Source organism: Nerophis ophidion, linkage group LG09, assembly GCF_033978795.1.
Source record: "Nerophis ophidion isolate RoL-2023_Sa linkage group LG09, RoL_Noph_v1.0, whole genome shotgun sequence".
Lineage (NCBI taxonomy): Eukaryota > Metazoa > Chordata > Actinopteri > Syngnathiformes > Syngnathidae > Nerophis > Nerophis ophidion.
This window is the reverse complement of record NC_084619.1, coordinates 45,748,216-45,764,020: the sequence shown is the minus strand read 5'-3', so window position 1 is coordinate 45,764,020 and position 15,805 is coordinate 45,748,216.

Sequence of the window (15,805 nt, the reverse complement as noted above, 5' to 3'; positions counted from 1 at the left end):
TCTGAGGAGTGAGGAATATTCTGATTTCAGCAGCTCAAAAAGAGCACATATGCTGAAATATACAACATCCCATTAAACGGCATCCCAGTGAGAGTGGACATTGTCACTGTTTTATATTCTTATGACAATAAAGAGGAACTGCACTTTTTTAAAATTTTGCCTATAATTCACAATTCTTATGTTAGACAAGAACACTTATGACTCACATAGTGTTATATGATAGTGTTGTGCGTATCAATACTGAAATATCCATTCTAACAACGATACTAGATGTTTATTCCTTAATATGGAAATATCGATACTTTGGATTGTTTAGTTATTTGAGATAATATATGTAATTAACAGGAACAAAAGTGTAAAGTCACTAAATCGTTGAGATCTTGTCTAAATGAAATGCGATTTGTCGGAAATACTTTTTATTTCACTTAGGCAAGTACGTAACGCTCAAACACAGTGGTATACTGTGCTGTGCTCTGTCATTCAGTCTGCCATTTGTTTATTCAATCAAATGACTGGCAATTAAAATGAGTCACTCTGTATTATTGTTGGCAATCTGGAGACACGACATACAGAGTTGAATATAAGTAAGATAACGCATTTAGGGCAAATAACGCCATCATTTTTTTCAGCCCATGATCTTGTAGCATGTGAAGATGATTTCTCAAGACCAGCATCACTTCACTTCAGATACACTACTTTTTACATTTTACCAGACACATTAAGTTTATTTGCACAAAGTATCGGTATCTCCAATAGCAGCCTGAAATTTGCTTGGTATTGGATCGGAACAAAGATCAGAGGTATCCACATCAGTGCTGCATGAAAACACTCCAAGGCTCTCATGATATTTGCCATGATTTGGGGTAGCAAACACAGGAAGTGCACTCTATTTTGACAGAAGTAGTGTTTATTGCTTTGCACTCTGCGAAATCAAATGCGCCGACAAAAGAAGTTACAGAAATGATTGAAGGGTAGTTGCACTTATTTTATCCACAATTCCTATGTAAGAAAAGAACACATATGTCATTCTTTTTTTATGCATTTGAAATAGACGACACTTCTATTGCGCCCATAAAACCCTCTAAAAAAACGCCAACAATGCTCCATTTACATGTCATGACCTGAATATTAACCAAGTATTAGCAAGATTCTTATTTTAAGCATGACGCTGAGGAAGTATTTTTAACGGTGCCATGATTCCAGAGAGGTAACTAGCTTATTCGGCTAATGATATACTGAGCTGCTGCATTGCCTCTGAGCTCGTGAAAGTTTATTCAAGATTATAAATTATGCCTATCACTCGTATTGTAGATAGTTGTGACCATAAACAGAGAAGTTATTAACTTTGACATCCATCTTATTGTTGACACAGAGATGGTGAAAAAAAACACAAAAACCCTTGTTTGCATGCATCTTTTTATTTTTTCAACCCGCATTAGGATTATGATTAGGATTAGGATTCTCCATCTAAACGGGGAAGTTATGTACATCCCATCAGTCGGCATCACAGTGAGGGTAGACCTTGTGTAGTAAGTGATTATTTCATTAGGTTCATAGTTTATATTTCTTGTTCAGCATTTAGCGATAGTGCTACTTGCTGGATTTGCTTTTCACTCAGCTTCTAAAACGTGTAGCTCATTCTCTGTATATTCAAAGCTAAAAAAATCTAAGATTCTAGATCATAATTTGTCCCAAAGTAGTCTTTGTTGTCTTGCTATGTGTTGTTGCTGTTGAATAAATAAATTAATTACATTAAATTAATAATTTAAATAATTAATATTGATTAATTAATAATTAATTAAATAAATAAACGACTGTATATGTAAAATTATCAGAACACACAAATATTCATGGTGAATGTGCCTGTTACTGCATTACAAATATACTTACTGTCATGCCTGTTAATCTGTTTTTTGTCTGATCATGTTTTGTTTTGTTTTTGGACTTTTGCATATCCTGGTTTTGTTTGTTTCCATGCCAACCCATTAGTTTCCACCTGGTCCCCCTAGTCACGCCCCGATCCTCAGCCTCTCACACCTGTTTCTAATTACCACAGCAGTATTTAAGTCATTTGTTTTCTTTTCCTCGGCCTGGCTACTTTAACTATTACTTACTGGACTGTGTTGAACCCTCATGACCACGCACCTACCTTTCCTTGCCGGACACTCATGCTTTGCCACGCTGTTTGTTGTTTGACCACGCCATGTAAGACTTCTTTGTATTTATGCCTCAGTGCTTGTTTTTGGTTTGCTTTTTGCCTTTAATAGTATCTTCTGTTTGTTTGTAGATAGTCCTGCCTTTGTGCTGTTTTTGTTTAAAGTTTTAGTATAGATTATTATCCGCCACCGAGCGCGACCTTTGTTTTACCTTTTTTGTATTATAGTGTATAAATAAAATATGTACTTACATTCTCGTCTCGCCCGTGCGAATCATCCTTTGCGTAGAAGAAGCAAAATACATCCAAGTCCCAGCATGTATATAAAATGTGGATGGAGGTTATTGGATGTTTTTGGAGTGCTTTATTAGCGGAATGGATCGATTCCCATCAGCTCCATTGTTAAGTAACTTTTGCTAATGTTTGTTTATAAGTTATAATGCAAAAAGAAAAACATGTTTGTCCTACATTACAATTGTGAACGATGGGCAAAATGCCCAAAAAAGTGTAGTTCCTCTTCAAAATGACCAACACACTGTATATAATATGATATCATGAATGTGCCTGTCAGTACTTTACATGTATACATAGAGCATGTATAAAACATTGATGGAGGTGTTTGGATGGTTTTTAGAGGGCTTTATGTGCGGTATAAATATTCATATGCTGCTTAATAGCCGCCTATTACTTGAGGAGTTTCACTATTTAGAACACGCAAAAAAGAGAATTCTTTGTGTTCTTGTCTTACATAGTGTGGATGATGGGACAAAAGAACAAATAAAGTGTTGTTTTCTTCTAAATGTGGTAAAATGTGCCCCATACAGATGTGTTAAAAATATAAGTTAATTCAATGAAAAAGTCAACTTATGCATCACTGTTATGAGTTGTAACCTTGTAAACAATAACAAAAACAATTTTGTAAATAATAATAATAAGAAAAAGAAAATTATCCACCTAATAACTTTATTTTTCAGTCATTTACAGACTGACAGTCTGTAAGTATCGATACTATTAATATTTTGAAAAATCACACATTTTTCACATTGAAATTTTAGCGGTCAGCATGGCTTCTTGTGTCCTCCTACTCCAACAGAAAAGTCTATAATTAGGTTATTAGTGATTTGGGGTTTCATAATGTATAACTATGAAGAGTTTAATGATAGTTATTTAGTTTACAGGCAGCAGCCATTTCCTGAAAGTACGGGAAACAAATAAGTTTGAAAAACCGTAATGAAATAATTAGACTAGACAAAAGTGCCCCAGGATACAGGGCTACATTCCATTTCCCCGACTCACTAATTCACCTGACCACTAAAAATACAAAGTCAGAGTCCAGCTACTCTTTCATTCTTTTAATGGTGGGGTTGCATTCACGTTTTTTTTTTTGCTGTATGTTGAGGACTGTTGTTTAAACCTGAGGGCAGGAATTAGCAGCACACAATAGTTCCTTTGCCTCACAGGAACAAAGGTCAGTGACAGACAACTGATGAGTTGCTGAGAAAACACTTCAATAGTAAAATGAGGAAAAAACATACAAACGGTAAAAGAAAACCAAAGCAAAATGTCAAAGTAAGTGATCTATAGGCCTGCTTAAAAGGAAGAGGAAATGTGTTTAAATATTCTCAGTGGGGAAAAATGATGAAAAGACTGTCAGGACAACAAAGTCACTTCTCAGTTCCTTTGGCAAGGATGCACTTCCCACATTGTAACCCAAGAGGAGCCTGTGTGCTGCGAAATAACATTGAAAAGTCCACTGGCCTTTATCCCAAAAAGCAATATGTCATATGCACGTTGCTGCTTCCACTGCTCGATGTCATCGGCTGAAGGAAGTAGCAGAATTATGGGAAGTCAAAAAAAGTCGAGCAGTGGAAAACAGAGGGATGACCTTTGCAATTCCACTCCTCCAGCTTTTAAAATCATCACTGCCGACTTGGGAAGTGTTCTCTGTGAAGTTGTGGGTGGGGTATGGGTGGACGTCTGAGGTGGGAGTTGAAACTTAGCGCTTGCGGGTTCAAAGATTCACCACGTGCAAAAGCTTTTAAAGAAATGCAATGTGAGACACATATGGCAAAAAATTGAGAAAACGATCAGTGGAAGTTTCTATATGGTAAGGAAGATTATTATATTTCTACCAATTTCTCTACCAATGTTGTGAGTCGTACCGACAACAACAATACACTACTCACTACATATACTTTCAAATTAAATAAAAATTTCATTTATTGACATTTAAAGCTGTCTTCAACTAAAGATATTCATGGTCGAATCAGATTCGTTAAAATTTTTCCATAACAGTTTTTGTTTTTTATTGTATGCTAGCATATATGCTACACATAAACTAGCAAAACCACGGCAAAAGGGGATCTCAACCCCAATAAAACAAATCTGGTACATACTTCATTCGTTTTCATGTTAAATCGGAGCTCCTTTCCCTCTGCTTAAAATACAGTACAATGAAAAAAAACAGTTCCCCTATATTGAAGTGATAATCATATAGTATTGATTTATAACACCAAAAGACTTAAAACGTTTGAGAGTAAATAGATATGATCAAAACAATTTTAAATCACTCAGAGATTCCCAAGCCGTAAGTGGTTACATGATCCTTTACGTGCATGTGGGAACCACAGTTCCCCTTCAACAACAACAAACCCACTACTCACCACATACTTTGTGAGAGACAACAATTACTTTGGGAAAAATCATGATCTAGAACAGGGGTATCCAAACTTTATGATTAAGAGACCACATTGGGCTAAAAAAATTAGGCCGGAGGCCGAAAGCCGACTGCATGCAATATATATATATATATATATATATATATATATATATATATATATATATATATATATATATATATATATATATATATATATATATATATATATGTATATATATATATATATATATATATATATATATATATATATAAATATATATATATATACATATATACACACTAAACAAAAATATAAATGCAACATTGTTGTTTTTGCTCCCATTCTTCCAGATCTAAAACTTTTACTTTACATACAGAAAAAAAATTCCTCTCAAATATTGTTCACAAATCTGTCTAAATTTGTGTTCGTGACCAGTTCTTCTGTGCCAAGATAGTCCATCCCAGCTCAAAGGTGTGGCATTTAATGATGCACATTAAACAGCATGATTAGGCTGTCCACAATAAAAGGCCACTAAAAAGTGCAGTTCCTATTTAAATAGTAACCCATTACTTCCCTGCTTGGCACTCAGCATCAACGGTTGGAATTGGGGGTTAAATCACCAAAAATTATTCCCGGGCTCGGCCACCGCTGCTGCTCACTGAGCCACTCACTTCCCAGGGGGTGATTAAGGGTGATGGGTTGAATGCACACACACACACACACACACACTGGGTGTGGCAAAATTATTAGATAAAAACAGACAAATTATTAGATAATAATTTTGCCACCTCTAGTGTGTGTGTGTGTGTGTGTGTGTGACAATCAGGGGTACTTTAACTTAACCTTTAAATGGGCCCTGTTATGCAAAATTTACTTTTTTTAATCTTTTAGTACAGTGATGAAAAAGTGAAATTAAACCATGGCATGGCGATGCTATCATAAAACAATATTGCCTTCTTCCAAATTAGTTATTTGGAATTTGAGACTTTAGAAACGCAATGTATTTTGCCTTAGTCACGTCAGACAATTTTCCCTTAATTGGTATAGTTTTACTCAAAGTGTTTTGCGCTAGGCCACTATTTTTGTTTCAGTTGTACTCCAAAGTTATAGTTAATAAGTTCCTTATTTCTCCTCTATCCTCTTGTTGTGGGGCAGACTGGTCCATGCATACATGTTGCCATTTTTAATACAAAGTGAATTTTACTTTTAACTTATATTTATTAGGAGACTCCATATGGAAGCGCACAAAACTAAAACATGACTGACAGGGTGGGTACGAAGTCGGAGAAGGCTCGGCACGTAAATAAGGCAAAACAGCGCATCCTGAAGAGGCAGCCAGAAAGCGGTTTGAATATGGTTTGTAAAACAATCTATGCAACATTTTTGCCAAAGAAACATCATTACATGTTAAGTAGACCACAAGGAAGTTTTTTAAATGTAGAAATGACATTAATAATACTACCCCTTTAAGCAATTTTGATTGTATTGGTCATATGAATTGTCAGTCAATGATCAAGACTTGATTTTCCCTAATTTGCTTAAATATTGTGCTCCAAGATTCTGAACTTCCACAGTATCCTGTGCTGGCGAAAACATCCGATTCCAAAATTCATTGAACGCGGTCTTTAATAGTATGTGTCAGTTCTAATGGGATCACTATCTTCCTGTCAGACATGCTTAAGCAGCACGAGCAGGAAAACTCCACCTCAGCTTCAACCTCTTCCCTTGACAAACAGCATCCTTGTGAAGGTTAAAGCAACACACTACTTAAATGTTTTAAAGTTTGGGTTAAGCCAACAAACATTTGACTGTATCTCCTGTCCCTCCCTCCAGTAGTACGAGGTTGAGAGTTTGTCCAATGAGAGCGGGAGCTTGGTTTCCATTGCTGGCAGTAAGTAGAGCCCAGTCACTGTGAACTTTGACCTCTGTCAAGGCTTCCCTTTGTCATCGCGTCTGTTCATTATCTTTACAATCAGATCTTCAAGGCGCAGCCAAGGCGTGGATGGTGTTCAGCTTTGGGGGGGCTTAAAGATCTCTGTGCTATTTGTAGATGTATACAAAGTATTTTTTTTCTGCTGTCATTTCCAGCCTGTAGATAAATGTTTAATACTTTTCTAATATACCTTTTTTTTTTAATTGAAGTAAACAAACATAAAAAAAAATGTTTGGTTATGGAGATTGTGCACCAAAGAAAATTGTGCCTAACAATTCCCTGTATGTCGTGTCTTGTTTTGTCCACAAGTGGGCTTGGATTATAAACCTTTGAATCACTTAGAATCATTGATAATCTTATAGCTATTTAAAGAATTTAAAGGGGAAGTGCAGTTTTTTGGAATTTTGCCTATCGTTCACAATTGTTATGAGAGACAAGAAGACAAAAGTTTAGTTTTTTTTTTCTTCTGACATATAAAAATGGGCTCGTTCTTGGTAGCTAGCGATGCAGCTAATGGGAGCAATCAATTCTACCTCTAAATCCCTTTAAAAAGCATTCAAAAACCATCAACAATATTTCATTTATGTTTGGTATCCTGTAAAATAGCCAAACTGTAGCAACATTGTTATTGTAAGACCAAACACTAATGGACTATTTTTCTAGCATACTAACGCATTAGCCCATTAGCTGTTAAAGTATACTACGGCAAGAGATAAGCTTGCTTCTGCGTTAGCACGAAACATGTTTGAGTTTGTAATGCATAATAACGCGATAAGACACCAATCCGTACAGACTGAATAACATGAACAATCATATTACAGTGTCTGTAAAGTATTAGTCCACATTTCATGTTTTGTTTGTACACAGTTAGTATACGTTAGTATACAGTAGTATACTAGTATACAAAAGTATACAATAGTATACTAACTCACTCAATGGACAGTTGTCATGGACGTTTCCAGTTGATTTGGGCACTCCATTAAGTTCCAGATTTGCAGCATGACCAAATTGCACTCTCTCAGTTTCCATCTGCTTCATTGTTTAAGCTTCTTCTTCGTGCTCACTTCTAAAAGCAGCAGTTCTTCTTCCGTATATTTAGTTTAAAAAAGATAAGGCTATGAGTCCTCATTTGTCAAAAAAATAGTCATCTTCGTTGTCTACTACCTTGTTTGCTATGTATAGGAAACACACTTGCGTTTGATTTAGGGAGTAGGAACACATTTGTTGCAGGAAGTCACTGCTATGGAAGCGAAAATAAATGCACCAAAGAATTAGTTCCGGGGGTGCATAAAATGACGGAAATATGGTAAATATTGTACATATTACATATTGTTATGCTTGTGTCTGTTACTTCATTACATATAGATTTGCAGTGCGTATATAAAACTGATGGAGGGTTTGAAGTTGTTTTAGAGGACTTTGAAGGCTACAACATTGACTACCATTAGTCGCATCTTGCAAGCATTTTTTATCATCTTTATAATCCTAAAAAAAAAAGACATGTGTTCTTGTCTCTCAAAATACCATAATTTATGTCACCACATGACCATTGCTGGAGAAATACTATACAGGAACACATTTACGCCCTACTGGGCATTGAATCAACTTAACAGTATACAAAACGTGTAATTTTCTGGCACATTTAAAAATCAATTAAAACGTATCAGCAATTAAAACATATCTTGTGTGGTACTGTCAAACTTAAAATTGCAAAAATCATATTGAAAGTTAAAAAAATTAATATTTGAACTCACAATTTGTAGCACCTATTCGACACTTTATAAGCCAGTGCTACCCCTCGTCGTTGGCTTTTTTGAGTGGAATTGGCAGGCATTTCTCCATTTCTTCACCAGAACAGCTGAGCGAGTTTCCGGGGCTGGTTGACATCGTCTCACAAGATGTAATTTCTCTTTAAATATCTTTTTTAAAAATGGCTTTGCAAATATATATCTGCCACCTAGTCAACGTTACAAACTCAAGAAATATGTCCTTTGACACAGAAGGACTTTAAGGGCAAAAACTAAAGGATTTAAATCAAAACCAATCGTAGTTTTTGTTGATGTTTGGTGATTTTGCCTTACAGACTTTATTCTTTGCTCAAAATATTGCATATAATAAAAGAACATAAGGTAATAACTATTAATATAATAATATTTATTTGATTTTGTCACACCAATATACTGTGTTTTTGTTTGTTTACAATTGTGATCAAATATGTAATCATTCAATGATTTAGAAAATTTGAAGAATCAATCTCAGCACTGGTATGACCAATGCTGTTCCTGTAACTACAAATGTGTAGTATCACCCAAAACTCAGGTAAAGTATTAAACAATAGAATATTAAGTGATTTTTACATTTGAAAATAAGTAGTTAGAACATGTTGCAACAGAAAGTAACCAGGTATTAACAGGAAATTTTCAAGTAGATTAATAATAGTTTTGGGAAAATATACAACTGGAAATGATGCAATGTATTACCCCATTTGTCAGCAGCTAAATCGGCGGCCTTTGTAGCCCGTTCTGAAATGCTGCTATTGCCATTAATATGCCAAACAATACATTGTAATATACATTGTTATCGCAAGAAGCTTGGATTTTAGGCCATATCGCCCGTCCCTACTCATTAGCCAGATGTGGGACGAGAGAAAAGACAGGAGCTCTTACACTGTGTGAATTCACATCCATCTGCTAAGTAAAAGAATATGGTGCTCCATAAAGCACTTCACTTGTTCCTTGCATGAAGTCTACACTACACTGTGCAAGGTATGAAAACAGAAGCTCAGCCAAGCTGAGGCGGTGCTTAAATAAATGGAAGACAATTTTTTCACCATATGTTGTAGAAGGTTGGCACTTATTCAAAATCACACTTTAAGGCGCTTCTTGTTTTTAAAATAGTTGGTGCTTTTTTGTACCAGCATTTGAACAACTTTTTGAGAATTTAAGTTCAGTTTTCTTTCTAGCAGCTAGCTGAGAACAAAACCATCATGTCTTTCTTGGAAAAGATGGTTTGACTGTCATTAAAGTATAGTAAAATAATGTGGGAATGCAATATAAGATTTGGCCACCGAGAACGAAACCTGAGAAGCCACCACTTGATTATGTCCTAGTATTTGGTCACCACTGGTCTATGAAAGTCATTGAAGTGTTTCTGTGGCTCCAAGGAGCCGACAGATGAAAGCTGATATTTTAACTGAGCGAGCTTAGCATTGCTTCATCTACTCTGAAATGACCACCAAGCATATTCTGAATCAACATCAATCTCTACCTGCTGTCTGATTATGATCAACTACAATGTTTGTTATTTTAAGTATTAATTCCTGATTTGGTTGGCTAGTCCTTGTAAAGTACAGTATACTAGTCGGTCTGTATTTATATAGCGCTTTACTATACCTGGAATGATACCCAAAGAGCTTTACATTATACGTCACATTCACCCATTAACACACTGATTGCCATGAAAGGCGCTAACCACAACTCATCAGGAGCAAGGGTGAAGTGTCTTGCCCAAAGACACAACGTGTGTGACTCGGATGGCTGAAACTGGAATCGAACCCGGAACCCTCAAGTTTCTGGCACGGCCGCTCTATCATCATCTAAAATAAAGAAAAGACCAACCTTGTGTGCTTACTGAAGGACATTTAGAAGTTAATTGTCTGTACAGGTTTGCACAGACACGCATAAACATGCTACAGGACTGTTTGTATTGGAGCATCTTGGTGCAAGCTTATATCCTCCAATAATTGTTTTGCTGATATGGACAAATATCCGATGTCAATACTGTATCGGATTGGGACACCCCTAGTTTTAGTCTGGCACATTATAAAAGATCAAACAAAATTAACTTGACTTGGAGAGGGCTGGCACTGTCTCGTATAACCAATGAACACAGATAACTATTTTAAGTGAAACTTTGAGCAGTATTCTGAAGCATTTTCCCTCGTTGTAGGTCAGCAATGTCAGACCTCCCATGTGTCTGGAACAACAGTACTGTCTAGACTGATTATAAAATACACACCCGTCTCAAGATAAATATAGCCTAATTGTAGGCCTAAAACTCCAATACAATACAAAGCCTCCCACATGATCAAACGACTATTTCAATTAGCTCTGAGTGAAATCAAGTGATTTAAAGCGACGCTGTGATGTTTGTATCCGGGAGGAAGCTATCATCACATCCAACTGTGCTGTTTGCAAGACATACTTGGACACACTTGAATGTCAGGGTTCCGAGGGGTGCTGTCATCATAGACATTAGTCAGCTGGTGTGACCCCCCACCATTACTCCGGCCGATTGCAGATGAGTCATGTACACATGATGAGTACAAACAATCATTTCGAAGTCGCACACAGGAAGTCATTAGCCACATTTACATTGGAGTGAGTTAGACGAATACAGAGTGTTTCTCAAAGGGTACTTAGTGGTCACAATCATCACAATCTGAAATCACCCCTTTCCCATAGTTGGAGTGAGACAGAGACAAATGAATGTGTGGCCCTTAGGTTCCGGGAGGTCAGAGAGGCTTTACTCTCGACAGCTAGACCTCCCTTGTAATGTGACACGAGACAACCATTTATAGCCCCATGTCCAGGACCCCTGAAGGACAAGGCAAGTGTCAAGTACTGTGTTTATAACGGTCAGCCCATTTTGGGACGTGAGTACTCCCCAAGGTGCAATTACTGCTTTTGTCTATCACATTTTAGTCGCTCCGCCAATGCAAAAATAAATGTGTTTCAGTGATTGCCTGTGAATATTCTCAATCATTGTATTCTCAGGGCATTGGACTGTTCGGATTGCCTTAGAAGACATTTCAACTGTCATCCGAGCAGGCTTCAATATTTCATCATCTTAAACTTTGATAGAGCATATTTAGTCTGAGGGGGTGGTGCAGGATCCATTGTATTTATCCTGTCAGATAGAGACATGCCCCAACAAAAATGGTGTGTGGGTTCCCAGGACCACCAAGGAAGGACATGGCTTGAGCAGTTTGACTGTGTTTATTTTTCAATAAAACCTCAGTCTAGGTCGCTCGCCCACTCCTCCTCTCCGCTCGCTCGCTGCCATCTCGGGCAGGGCTACAGCTAGCGTGCCCCCTGCCTGTCTGTCGGACCGTCGGCTCCACATGTATATTATTAAAACATAGCTGCTTACTGTTCTTTTTAGCATACCAGTATTCAATAGCTTGGACCTTAAATCCTACTGAATAGCTCTTAATCTTCTTCCCTTTATGCGATTTCAAATTATTGAAATCAGCCTCCTCCATTTTGAAAATGATGACAGGGGAAGTGTCACTCGTGACATCACGAATTTGACCCGGCGGTAGTACTAAGCGTGCACTAATTATTTTGCGAAGCGAGTTAGACCCGGCAGTAATTCAAGGCAGGCGCATACTATATACCCGGCGGCAATGTAAGGAAATACGGTATGAGCCACAAAGAGGAGCATTGTGATTCATGTGGGTCACTTGGGGGTCTGACTCTCCTCGCCAAAAAAAGCCTAAAAATCTCAATAAACATTAATGTCTGACGAAAGATGGCATGTCCACAGTAAAGACACACAAAATGAAAAGCTCAATCACACAAATGGAATCGGCTTTCAATTTGTAGCAGCCCTCAACGAGGAAACCAGGCCGAGCCACAAAAATGTCTTCTTTTTTTTGTTTAGCTTGGCCGAGGTATGACTGACAAGATTTTCTCATATTTCTCCATCTCAACATCGGCGACCTCTTCTAGATTTCCATGTATTTTAACCCTCCCCTGAACCCTACACAAAAGTAATCTGATAAGAAAATAGGTCTTAAATCTAAGCAAATATCACGTGCACCACAATATAAACATGCTACATGCATGAGTGATGTTTTAGAGGATTTCCATCCTGCCGTACAACCGCACTCACGGGAATGTTAAGATGATATTGAGGTTTTTATTCCATCTATACTTTCATTGACCTGTCAGTCAAATCATTTCTACACATATCTTTCTATCGCAGACATGTTTGCTATCTGTTGTTTGATCTTTACAGGACTTCCTGCACATGTGCGGATCATATCTACCACCCAATATCTAAACTGCAAACAAAATGCTTCAGACTTCTGGAAATCTAATTTAGGGTATTCATTTCAATATGTTTTATGTTGACGGACAGATATTCTCCATGGAACTGCATGATGCATGAAATTTATTTTAGAACGCTTGGTCACAGAATGTTCATTTTTTCATACAATGCATGATGAAGATATGCAGAATTGTTTAAATAATAATTAAATAACAATATAATAATTAAAAATATTGTGACATTTATATTAATATATTGACAAAGAGACACTTATGTCATATTATATGGCTTTGTATGTAAAATGTTCAATATTCAAAAAAGCGGTTATTCATCCTTTCCTTAGAAGACCTAACCTCGATACTGACCTCATGGTAAACTCACCTTCCCTTTATTTCGAAAACCATCGAAAAAATTGTTGCAGAGCAGCTAAATGAACACTTAGCGTCTAACAATCTATGTGAAACCTTTCAATCCGGTTTCAGGGCAAAGCACTCTACTGAGACAGCCCTCGCAAAAATGACTAATGATCTATTGGTAACGATGGATTCTGATGCGTCATCTATGTTGCTGCTCCTCGATCTTAGCGCTGCTTTCGATACCGTCGATCATAATATTTCATTGGAGCGTATCAAAACACGAATTGCTATGTCAGACCTAGCCCTGTCTTAGTTTAACTCTTATCTTTCTGACAAGGTGCAGTGCATCTCCAATAACAGTGTGACCTGGGACTATGTTAAGGTAACGTGTGGAGTTACCCAGGGTTCGGTCCTTGGCCCTTCACTCTTCAGCATCTACATGCTGCCGCTGGGCGACGTCATACGCAAATATGGTGTTAGCTTTCACTGTTATGTTGATGACACCCAACTCTACATGCCCCTAAAGCTGACCAACACCCTGGACTGTAGTCAGCTGGAGGCGTGTCTTAATGAAATCAAACAATGGATGTCCGCTAACTTTTTGCAACTCAACGCCAAAAAAACGGAAATGCTGATTATCGGTCCTGCTAGACACCGACCTCTATTTAATAATACAACTTTAACATTTGACAACCAAACAATTAAACAAGGCGACTCAGTAAAGAATCTGGGTATTATCTTTGACCCAACTCTCTCCTTTGAGTCACACATTACAGTGAAAGCGTTACTAAAACGGCCTTCTTTCATCTCCGTAATATCGCTAAAATTCGCTCCATTTTGTCCACTAACGACGCTGAGATCATTATCCATGCATTTGTTACGTCTCGTCTCGATTACTATAATGTATTATTTTCGGGTCTCCCCATGTCTAGCATTAAACGATTACAGCTGGTACAAAATGCGGCTGCTAGACTTTTGACAAGAACAAGAAAGTTTGATCATATTACGCCTATACTGGCTCACTTGCACTGGCTTCCTGTGCACTTAAGATGTGACTTAAGGTTTTACAACTTACGTATGAAATACTACACGGTCTAGCTCCATCCTATCTTGCCGATTGTATTGTACCATATGTCCCAGCAATAAATCTGCGTTCAAAGTACTCCGGCATATTAGTGATTCCTAAAGCCCAAAAAAAGTCTGCGGGCTATAGAGCATTTTCCGTTCGGGCTCCAGTACTCTGGAATGCCCTCCCGGGCAGTTTGAAATGCTATCTCAGGAGAAGCATTTAAGTCTCACCTTAAAACTAATTTGTATACTCTAGCCTTTAAATAGACCTCCTTTCTAGACCAGTTGATTCGCCGCTTCTTTTCTTTTTCTCCTCTGTCCCCCCCTCCCTTGTGGAGGGGGTCCGTTCCGATGGCCATGGATGAAGTACTGGGTGTCCAGAGTCGGGACCCAGGATGGACCGCTCGTCGGGACCCAGGATGGACCGCTCGCCTGTGTATCGGTTGGGGACATCTCTACGCTGCTGATCCGACTCCGCTTGGGATGGTTTCCTGTGGACGGGACTCTCGCTGCTGTCTTGGATCCGCTTTGAACTGAACTCTCGCGGCTGTGTTGGATCCACTATGGATTGAACTTTCACAGTATCATGTTAGACCCGCTCAACATCCATTGCTTTCAGTCCCCTAGTGAGGGGGGGTTGCCCACATATGTGGTCCTCTCCAAGGTTCTCATAGTCATCATTGTCACCGACGTCCCACTGGGTGTGAGTTTTCCTTGCCCTTATGTGGGTTCTTCCGAGGATGTCGTAGTGGTTTGTGCAGCCCTTTGAGACACTTGTGATTTAGGGCTATATAAAGAAACATTGATTAATTGATTGATTGAATATAATCTCTGATAAAAGGCCAGTAGGCCTATAGGCCAGTGGGAGCTAGCAGCTATGCAACAGCTCAGTACACAATAGCATGCAAGATAGACATATGTGATAAGTATCCCAGTTAAACAAATTTGCAGTCTAAAACAATATCAAATAATTATAGTTGCATTTTACTTACACATACAAAGTGTCCAAGACAGAGGCGTATTAGATAGTATCCAGTAACAAACGTGTCTGCATCATGTTCTTACTGCATAATGAACTTCATGAATTATTGTGGCCACTAGGTGTTAAACAATTACGACTCCACTTCAACTTAAACAAAATATGAGTCAATTCCAGACAGTTAATAATAAATGTTTGTTTTTTATACCTACCAGTGTTCTCTGCTCAACTAATCTCACATGATTATGCCTTTTTTAACATTTCACACCACAGAATATTAAATATATGTATGGCTCTTGCTGATGTTATCATTTTGATATTCGTACTTGTCACATTTAAAACGCATTATGATGCACGATGGTATCACCCCAGGATGCAGTGGGACCAGACAGGCAGGATAGCAGGTAAGAGCTGATTTTAATATACAAAAAGGTAAACGAAAACTTGTACAAAACAGAAATGAAACGGCGTGCCTACGCACTGAAAGCTAATGCTAATAGTTAGCAAGCATCGAGTCCAAAGCCCAATAGAAACGACGTGCAGAGTGCACCCGAAGCTAAGACGTGACTTATCAAGGTTAATACAAAGAAGAAGAATAAA